Source organism: Scleropages formosus, chromosome 4, assembly GCF_900964775.1.
Source record: "Scleropages formosus chromosome 4, fSclFor1.1, whole genome shotgun sequence".
Lineage (NCBI taxonomy): Eukaryota > Metazoa > Chordata > Actinopteri > Osteoglossiformes > Osteoglossidae > Scleropages > Scleropages formosus.
Genome location: NC_041809.1, coordinates 4,902,115 through 4,911,259, shown reverse-complemented (window position 1 = coordinate 4,911,259; position 9,145 = coordinate 4,902,115).

Here is a 9,145-nt window from a genome sequence, read left to right as displayed (position 1 = left end):
CCACACTTGCATTTCTACTGTTCCCTCTCAGACATAAAAGTTGGGAAAACTTCAAGAATTTTTTGTTACTATCTAGTGTTTTCTGCAGACCTGAAAAAATACTATGAAACAATTTGCAGCAATTCTTTTGTAATGACTCCAGTGCGTAAGGATTACGATAAATCTTCTCCTTTCATTTCTATCCCACCCCCACTATTCAGTTCACTTTTAAATTACAAACCTGTATTTTTCCTGTCCTCTTGGCACGAACCTCAGGATTTGAGCTCCGATTTATACTTATCTACAGATTAGTTCACGAACGTAAAATATATCCTTTCACATCAGTCATTCATTTTTTTACTGTTAAGTACAAAATCATAGTATTTTGTACTTCTCAGACCGTAACATCCCTAGCTTATCAGCGGTAGATTTATTGACTGCTTATCTTTTTGTGTGATTTTATTGTGGCTTAAGGCAGCCTGTGCTGCAGTTTATGCAATGAGGAAAAAAGTGAAAAGATCTACAAACCAGCATTGGTAATGGCCAGCACTTGGAAAACCAGTGGCCCAAATTCACTTTTTTGGCAGCTCCTTACTTTCCTGTTGTTTGTTAAATTTGGAAATAGAGTACTTTCCTCTTGCAGTTGCTGTACTACTGACTATGTCCTTGAACTCCTCAAATAGCCCCTTCATAAGGGGAGTGTGAGTTAACAAATAAGTAATATAAATTAAAGTTTGTCTGTTATTTTGCTTAAGGAGATGAACATTTTCCACTTCCAGTTTAGCCACACCACAACAGTAAAAGAAAACTACACGGTAACTACACTACTACTACTGCTACTACGCAGCAAAGACACTACAGCAATTTATAACAGATGTTTGTATTGGTCATCAAAACTAAAATACTAATTTACATACAATTTGTCATATACTGCTTTTTTAATAAATAATTAAACTTTAACAATCTAAATCCAGTTTTCTTTCATAAAAAACTATTACACAGAACAGAACAATAAGAAGTATCAAGTTTTACTTGCCGTCAACTGACAATTGAACGTTCCTTAAAAAATGCCCCCAACTACTGTGCTATTAACTCCAGAGACGAGGTGGCTGTACTGGTAGGTGACTTAAGGTGAAAGGTGTGTTACAGACTCTAAGAAATGGCAGTAAATTAGAAGGACAAATTTGCAGTGGAGGATGTTTTATAACATAAAACAGGAATATTCCAAAGGTGAATTTCTGAGTGAAATGGTATTAAGAAGTAGGTAAACTACTCAGGCAATCACACAGTTTAGCACTGCTTTGTAAATGCTTGCAAAATTTAGACAGATTTAAAACTACGATATGTTAGCACAGATTTAACCAATATGCCATGGTGTTAGCCCTTACCTTTTTTACTGAAGGAAAGCAGCAGCTTATTTTTTGTTATGTAACATTTGTTCATTTTGGTGCTTGCCAAACACATGGTGTTGCATGAGTAATGAAAGAGTGACACTAGCTTAGGGTCATTAGTTAAATTGAGGACAAGCTATGTGGCAGTCGGATAGAACTAGGGCCAAAATCTTTCTATATTCGGATGAGCGTCTCCTTTTAACTGTTCACAAATGAGCAATATTTTTTTCCTGTGCATGTAAAATGTTTTGAAAAAGTAGACTTTGTAGCAATGCGATATCAAAATAACGTTTGCGTGTCAAAGGCATTTGTCACTGTACTCTAGGCAATATATTATAAATGCAGTTTGAATAGTTTAACAAGCATTTTCACACAATGTCAACATTAACTAATTAAACATTATGTTTCAATAATGTTGTGTCAGGTGTACAGAAGGTTTTCATTTGGATATAGTAAAATACATCTGCACTGCATTTAGGATAAAAACCTGAAGAAGTATAACCAGTGAAATGTCCATACAACAGATAACATTTTATTATGTTCTGACCATTATACTCAAATAGTTAAAAAATATTAATACTTCTCATTTAAACCATTTTCTAAAACAAATAAATAAAGTCCTAATGATTTCTTCAAAATTCATTATGGTATTAAAACTAAAAAACATTTATCAATTAATCCTTTAGTTTCCCCGTGACCCCGTATGGGACAAGCGGTTCTGAAAATGTGTGTGTGTGTGTGTGTGTTTACAATAAACAACTGATGAACACCTGTTTATATTCTCAAGTAGCAATATTTTTTGCATTTTCCATTTTCTTTTAATTCTATGTAACAGTTTAAAAATGTTGAACATTAAAATGACTGTCACATGATATTACAATACAGTGTTATTTATTTATTTATTTTTTTTGTAAGTATGTATATATATAAGGCAGCAGGTAGTGTATTGATTAAGGCCATTGGTTTGTAATTAGAAGGTCCCCAGTTCGAATCCCTAATCCTTTTGCAGTACACTTGATTTAGGTATTTACACTGTATAGTTTAAAAATTACCCTGCCATATAAACAGGTAAATAAATCACTCTGAAAGCCCATGCCTATATGTAAGCTGCCTTGCTCAAAGATGACAGCTAAATAATAGTTGCTTATTTTTTTTCCTGAAAAATTGAAAAGGCAATACAGGCAATGATAACTTACATAAAAATATCATGTCAGCTAAAAACAGGATTTTCAGTTTATTCTGAATGAATGTCTCTGACAAATTATAATCAAAAGCAAGAATTGTAATAACTCATTGTGTATGTCAAACAAAGTTGTGATATTCAATTAAACAGCTGCTAAATTTGTTTAAATAAACTATCCAAACTGACCCATACACCAGCATTTTCATTTCTTAAAAAAGTAAAAGGTCTCAGTTTAATCTCAGTTTTTGTTATAATCCAAACTCATTTAAAAAAAAAAAAAAAAAAAAATCACTGGAGAAAGTTTTTTCCTAGCAAAAGGTTTCATTGCTTGATTCAATACTTGTATACGCAACACTTTTTATATAAAGACATTATTTGTTATATTTAAAGATGTAATACTGCAGTTTGAAAGCAAATTAATACACAGAGAAATTAACTGAAGTATATTCATAGTCAGAGAGAATAATTTTTGATAATGTGAGTATAAAAAGGGGAAAAATAATACATTCAAATGTGGAATACCGTTAAATAAATACTGTATAATTTAAGTGAAATACATCCAGGAAACCTGAATAATAAAATTGCTTCATTAAAAAATAAGAAGGTCCTGTTTTACTCTAAAGTAGTAATGAATTTCTTTCTAAAGATTTTAATGTAAAAATGATAAAGGGCATGTAAACAAAACTTTTTCTTGAAATGTATTTAATGAAGTGGTAAGTGAACACTTTCACATAATAACAATAAAAGAACAGTGAAGTAATTAAAAGTGGATAACATTTAGTTTTTACATTAAAATATTGATGAACTTTTAATGTATTAAATAAATAAGGAAATAAAAACTTTCAAACTTTGTGGAATAAAGTAAAGCCCTACGTGAAAGTATGTATATTTTATTGAAGTCAGTCAGTGCTGGCAATTACAAGAAAATGAGGAATAAGATAATTACCTGCACATGAATGGCTCTGTTAATGCACTGCCTTGTCTTCAGCACAGTCACGCACACCCAGCAGGCCATGGGAGCAGCAGCTACAGCTGGCGGCCCGCTGCTTCCTCCACCGCAACCATTTTATGCATTTGGGGAGACAAAGGAACAATGTGGTCAATGTCACGTATGTCCGTTTTGGATGGTTTTAATTTCAGTTCAGTCTCACGGTCTATGTTGAGTATGAAGCAATGGTGCAAGGAGTGTGGTGTTCCCCTCTTTGGGGCGAGCTCTGTGATACACCAACTGGTCACTGAGGAAAAGCAAGAAGAATGAGAACACCTTTAGTCAAATAACTGTTTTTCAGACACTTCACACTTCACTTGTCATGGTTCCTTGCTCCAGTTACCTGGGAACTCACTGTATTTTGAAGACAACAGTACATTTTATATACATATTCTTCTTATTTCATTTATAAACAAATTAAGCAAAATCTGCTGTATGATCACACTTTAGGCTATAATGGCTAGCATGACGCAATCCACCATTTTACCATAACCTCAAAATGGCCTTGCTGGATTACCTCCACAACAGACATTTTAAGAGAAGAGCTTCCATCACACATGACTGTACAAAATCTGGTGAATTTAGTTGGCAGGGGAAAAAACTAACTGGAAAGTGTGCGCACACACACGCGCGCACACACACACACACACACACACACACACACACACACACACACACACACACACACACACACACGCCATTGTGCTTGAACCCAAAGCGTGATATGATTAAAAGCCCCTGAGAGTAACATTGCGTGTAACGGCCCTGGTTTTAAGCAAACTCAGGGGAGGATGCGGAAAACTGACGTGACCTTGCTGTAGCACGCAAAGATGCGCATTGCATCGGCACGCATGCGCACTGCGATTTCTGAGGTTTCGTGACAACACTAATAGTCTGCATGGATCACTGGCACGAAGAGTCACTTCTAATTACGATTATCCCAATCTCACTGACGTCTATTTTGAGGATCTACCCAAATGCTTTTCAGAGATGCCAACAATTCTCAAGCTCCACCTTTTCTCTCATAGCTTTCGAGCTTCTTTAACATTTGGTTTTTATAAAAACAAAAGGCTTTGTATATACAAGATACCTTCCAATTATTTGCGACTTTGTGTATGCTAACATTTTAAGGCATGTCTTATAAAGTTGTTAAGCGTTGAGTAAATCCGGCGAATGTCCTATGTTACATCTATCTGTAGTGGCCGCCTTTGAACTCAGCTTCCTGAAATAATAATTTCATCTGCATTTACGTGGAAAAATGTTAAAATGCACAAGGTAGGCCCATTTTCAAAGTTTTACTTCAAAGGAAATTCGCTACAAATGTAAATAGCTAAATGTGCTAATGAAAATGTATAATTCTCTGAAGAAATGCGTATAACACCCGATATTATAAAATTCATACACACAATAAATTATACCTAGGTAAATGAATGATTCGGAAAGGTATAAAGTTTCTTTTGATACGGATTAAATCATTTACAATGTCAGACTAGTGCCATTTTCAGTTTTTCTAACAAAAAAAAATACTGTCATATTTTTACACCTTCTCTGAACCTCCACTTTGTTTCTATTTAAATTTATTAAAAAATGTAACAATTTTCATTAATAGCCACATATGTTAACTGTACACTACTTACAATAAAATACTAAAGATACGCCATTTAGAAAATATACACCGTATGGAAAAATATATTTTGAAATAAGAACAAACATGAAATAAAACACGAGTTCCCTGCTTAGCGGGCGGAGGGTGCATTAGAACAGCAGTCAGAAGAAGAGACAGAACAGTTCAGTCTTCAGGTTATCGTTTCTTGTCAAAAACAGATGGACAGGGTGTATAGTCGCCATGTTTGAAACAAGAAAAAGCCACGGTACAGAAAATTCTTTGGTCAGGTCCTGTGGCTACACACATTTAAACAGTATGATGACTTTTGTCAATTGTTTATTTTACTTCTTTATATTTTTGCGCATTAGTTCTTGCAGCTTTTACATTCAAGTTTTTCAAAAAAGAATAATTTATACTGAAAATAAAGGTCATGGCTCTTGCTGAAATAAAATGCAGTAATCCAGTAATGTGTTTGTCCACATCATTAAATTCTGACGCGATTCATAAACAGTCAATAAGTCATGCTTATTTGCAGAAAAAATGTTTTGTCTTATTTTATGAAAGAAGAAAACATTATATGAAATTTATATTTCTTCAAAAAATCATGCCCTTGGCTTTTTAGTTTTGAAATAGAAAAAAAAATTTGCTGATCTACCATAAATGTTAAGTGAATTATGGTTCACAGAAATATCCTGAATATTTACACATATATTTGGCATTACTAAAATGCCGAATTACATTTCTGGAGCATTAGCCAAATAATACGCTAATGTTCTACAATTATTCTTAAAGAAGAGTGCTGACCCATTCAAGACGATTGTACTCTATTGTAATATAATCATTTTTACATTAAAGCAATCTAAAAGTCCATAATTTGAAAAGTAATTTCTTGTTTTCATTAACTGATTCATTGTCAGATATATGAAGTAAAAGCTACTTCAAAATGTTAATCATCTTAACACTAAAAACAAGAAGTTTCCAAATGTTTTTCAGGGTAGGCACTAAGCATACAAGTGTATAAATTCATGATAGTTATACAATGGTTATTTTATTTCTGTTTAGAGTTGTGAACACTATTTTCACATAACCTTAAAACTCTAAAGTTTAAGCGCAAGAAAAGTCCGATCACCAAGAGCCTATCAAGTATGGGTACTTTGTCTCTGAACGCATTCTGTTAAAGTCATGACAGAGGCTACTTCGGAGACTTATCTTGCTGGTGCTTGAACTTTGCCAACTTTGACAAAAGTCTGCTTGAGGAAGAATAGCAGGAGATCCATAGATATATCTGCAAAAACAACAGCAACGAAGTGGGGATCAGATGTCTCTTCCCTAAATTGTTTGGATGAGACAGAACAAGGAACTGTTAGGCTTGACAAACTCAGAATAACAGCAGTCCCTTTGTACTACTCATCCAGTCAAAAGGTGATTAAGAGATACTGCTTTTGCCCTCTTAGCACCTTAGAAAATAGAGATTACACTCTCATCACTTCAAATGAAATAAATGCCTTTGTTTTCCCTCAGCACCCACTTTATAACATATTTTGTGTTATGGAGTTATTAAATGCCAACCTAAGTCAAGACTAGTGATATAGTACAATATGCTTCATCTTCAAAAATATGATTAAACTAATGCAGAATATTTTAAATTATTAAATCTTTTACCAAAAATAATCAACCATTATCACATCCCTTATTTCTTCAAAATTATTTTTTGGGCAGTGGGCTAGGTGCGTATCAGATTTAAATACATCCATGCCTGCTGGGCTTCAATGTTACACACCCGTATACAGAAGTCTGTTTATGCAGGAACACTTCGTTAAGTTAAGATGCACATTAGTCCAAAATACTGTGGGTTCAGCAGAACTACTTAGCACAAAGACCGACATATTAGCAGCTCTCTGTAGCTGTATTAGTAAGAAACCTTTGGCCTGAAACAAAATATTCTTTCTTACGTTTGTTTTACAACGTATTTAAAGACAGTAAATTTTATTACAGTGCATTTGAAACAAATTTAGCTCAAATTGAGTACCCACACAATTTATCGCTACATTTTCTTTCTGCAGTTTTTTCAAACTAAATTCCTCCATTTAAAATGAAAGATTACCGGATCTGATACTGCATTAAATTTTATTATTAAATTATTAGCTTGATGCATTGATAGAAAGGGATTAACAGTATTTTGCCATTTGGTGTAGCTGGGTAGTTTTACTGCAGAAATGCAGGACAAGAACTTTGACCAAGGGTATTACAGCAGTAGTCAAGCACGGGACTCAAACCTGCAACCTTTCAGGTTAAGTCTAGTTTCTTAACCTTTTCTAAGTCAAGGACTCCTTGAAAGAATCTTATGAAAGGCAAGGTCCCCTCCTAGAAAAATGTCCATAAACACACTTGGAGAAAATATTGCAATCAATTGATTTTCCTGGAAATTGAGTTTCTTCAGATAAAATTATGACAGCTAGTAGTAGCATAGAAATATTTTCATTTTATATTTCACTTTTATTTAGAAGTCGTCGAAAACAAGTCGTCAATTAACAGACCTCTTCAAGTCCCATCCACGGACCTATGGACCCAAAGGTTAAGAACTCCTGATCTAAGTGTCTACATTATATGCTGCCTCTATGTGTTACCAACTTGAAAAGATGAGTGTCCATTATATCATTGCTGAGCAAGGTAAATTCTGTTAATGCTGTGAACAAATCCTTCACAGCTGCACAGCTGGCTCTATAGCTCCAGCCTCCCTTTCAATAATTCTGTGCCAGGTATAAAGGAGTTGCTACTCTCCCCATATCCCTCCCTGCCTTCTCTTCAAAACTCCACCCCTAGCCAGCCTCCCGGCGTGCTTGATGACTTGTGAACTAATCAGCGTAACGATGGGGGACATCCCACACCGCGTGACCTCTGCTGGGAGGGGGGGGTACGGGGAGGTTAAGCAAACAACCATCAGCCCCTGACAGTTATCCTATGGCCCTAGTGACCCGTCCGGCATCAGAGGGCAACGGTGCCGCTCCATTTCCACTTAGGCCGTGAGAGGCAAATCACTCTGATCAAAGAATAACAGTTTGTCTTGGGAAGCCGAGTCCTCCATTAGTGCCGCCCGGCTGGTGTGTTGCAAATAACCGCCCACAAGTCTGCTGAATGGGATTCTACAGCGCCCTCTATGTCCTCCTATGGTTCTGCCTCATGAAGTCATATTCCTACTATTCCACCAAAAAACTTAAGCTTGCATGCAGTCCATCAGAGATCATTTTCAGTTTTTTCACCCCATGCTGCACTTGAAGCAAAAATCTATCGAGGAATCCAGACATGGCTGCTGATTCCATTTAAGGTGGACCAACCTCAAGCCATAGTCTGCGTTCAAAAAATGGACATATCTACATGTGCATATATGCACACATGTCCAAGGAGCTGGCGCTACGTGGTGAAGGCTTTTGCCAGGCCGCAACTACAGCTCCCCCTTATGGAATTTTGTGATGTGCACCTGCAAACAGAAAAAACCTAGAAGCCAGCTGGTGTTTTCCACACTGTGTTCACAATTAAAGTCTCAGTTTGGTAATCCCATAGTGCTAGCCATGTTCTCTTGACTGGTGTCCATTGCGTTAACCCCACCCCTAGCACCAACCTCACTGCACCACTCACTATGGGAGAACAGAAGTGAACACATAGAAATGACAGAAAACCCACTATTTTGTTAGGTGTTTCCATATATCTGATGTGTTGGGTTTGATTTCCTTTAAGTTTTAAAAAACTAAAACACACTGATAGAGGATCCAAATGGAAAGGGTCCACACTGACACACTCCTGTACAGCGGTGTACCACACTGCCTTCACTGATAACTAAATTTGCACTTCTGAGTACAGCAGTGGCAAAATTAATGACAACATTCTTCTGTGTTAAATACAATTCACCAATCCTAAATATTATGCAAAAAATGTTGAACTAAAAAAAAATAATATATATATAGATCCCACAAAAATTACAGGACTGTCTTATTCATTGT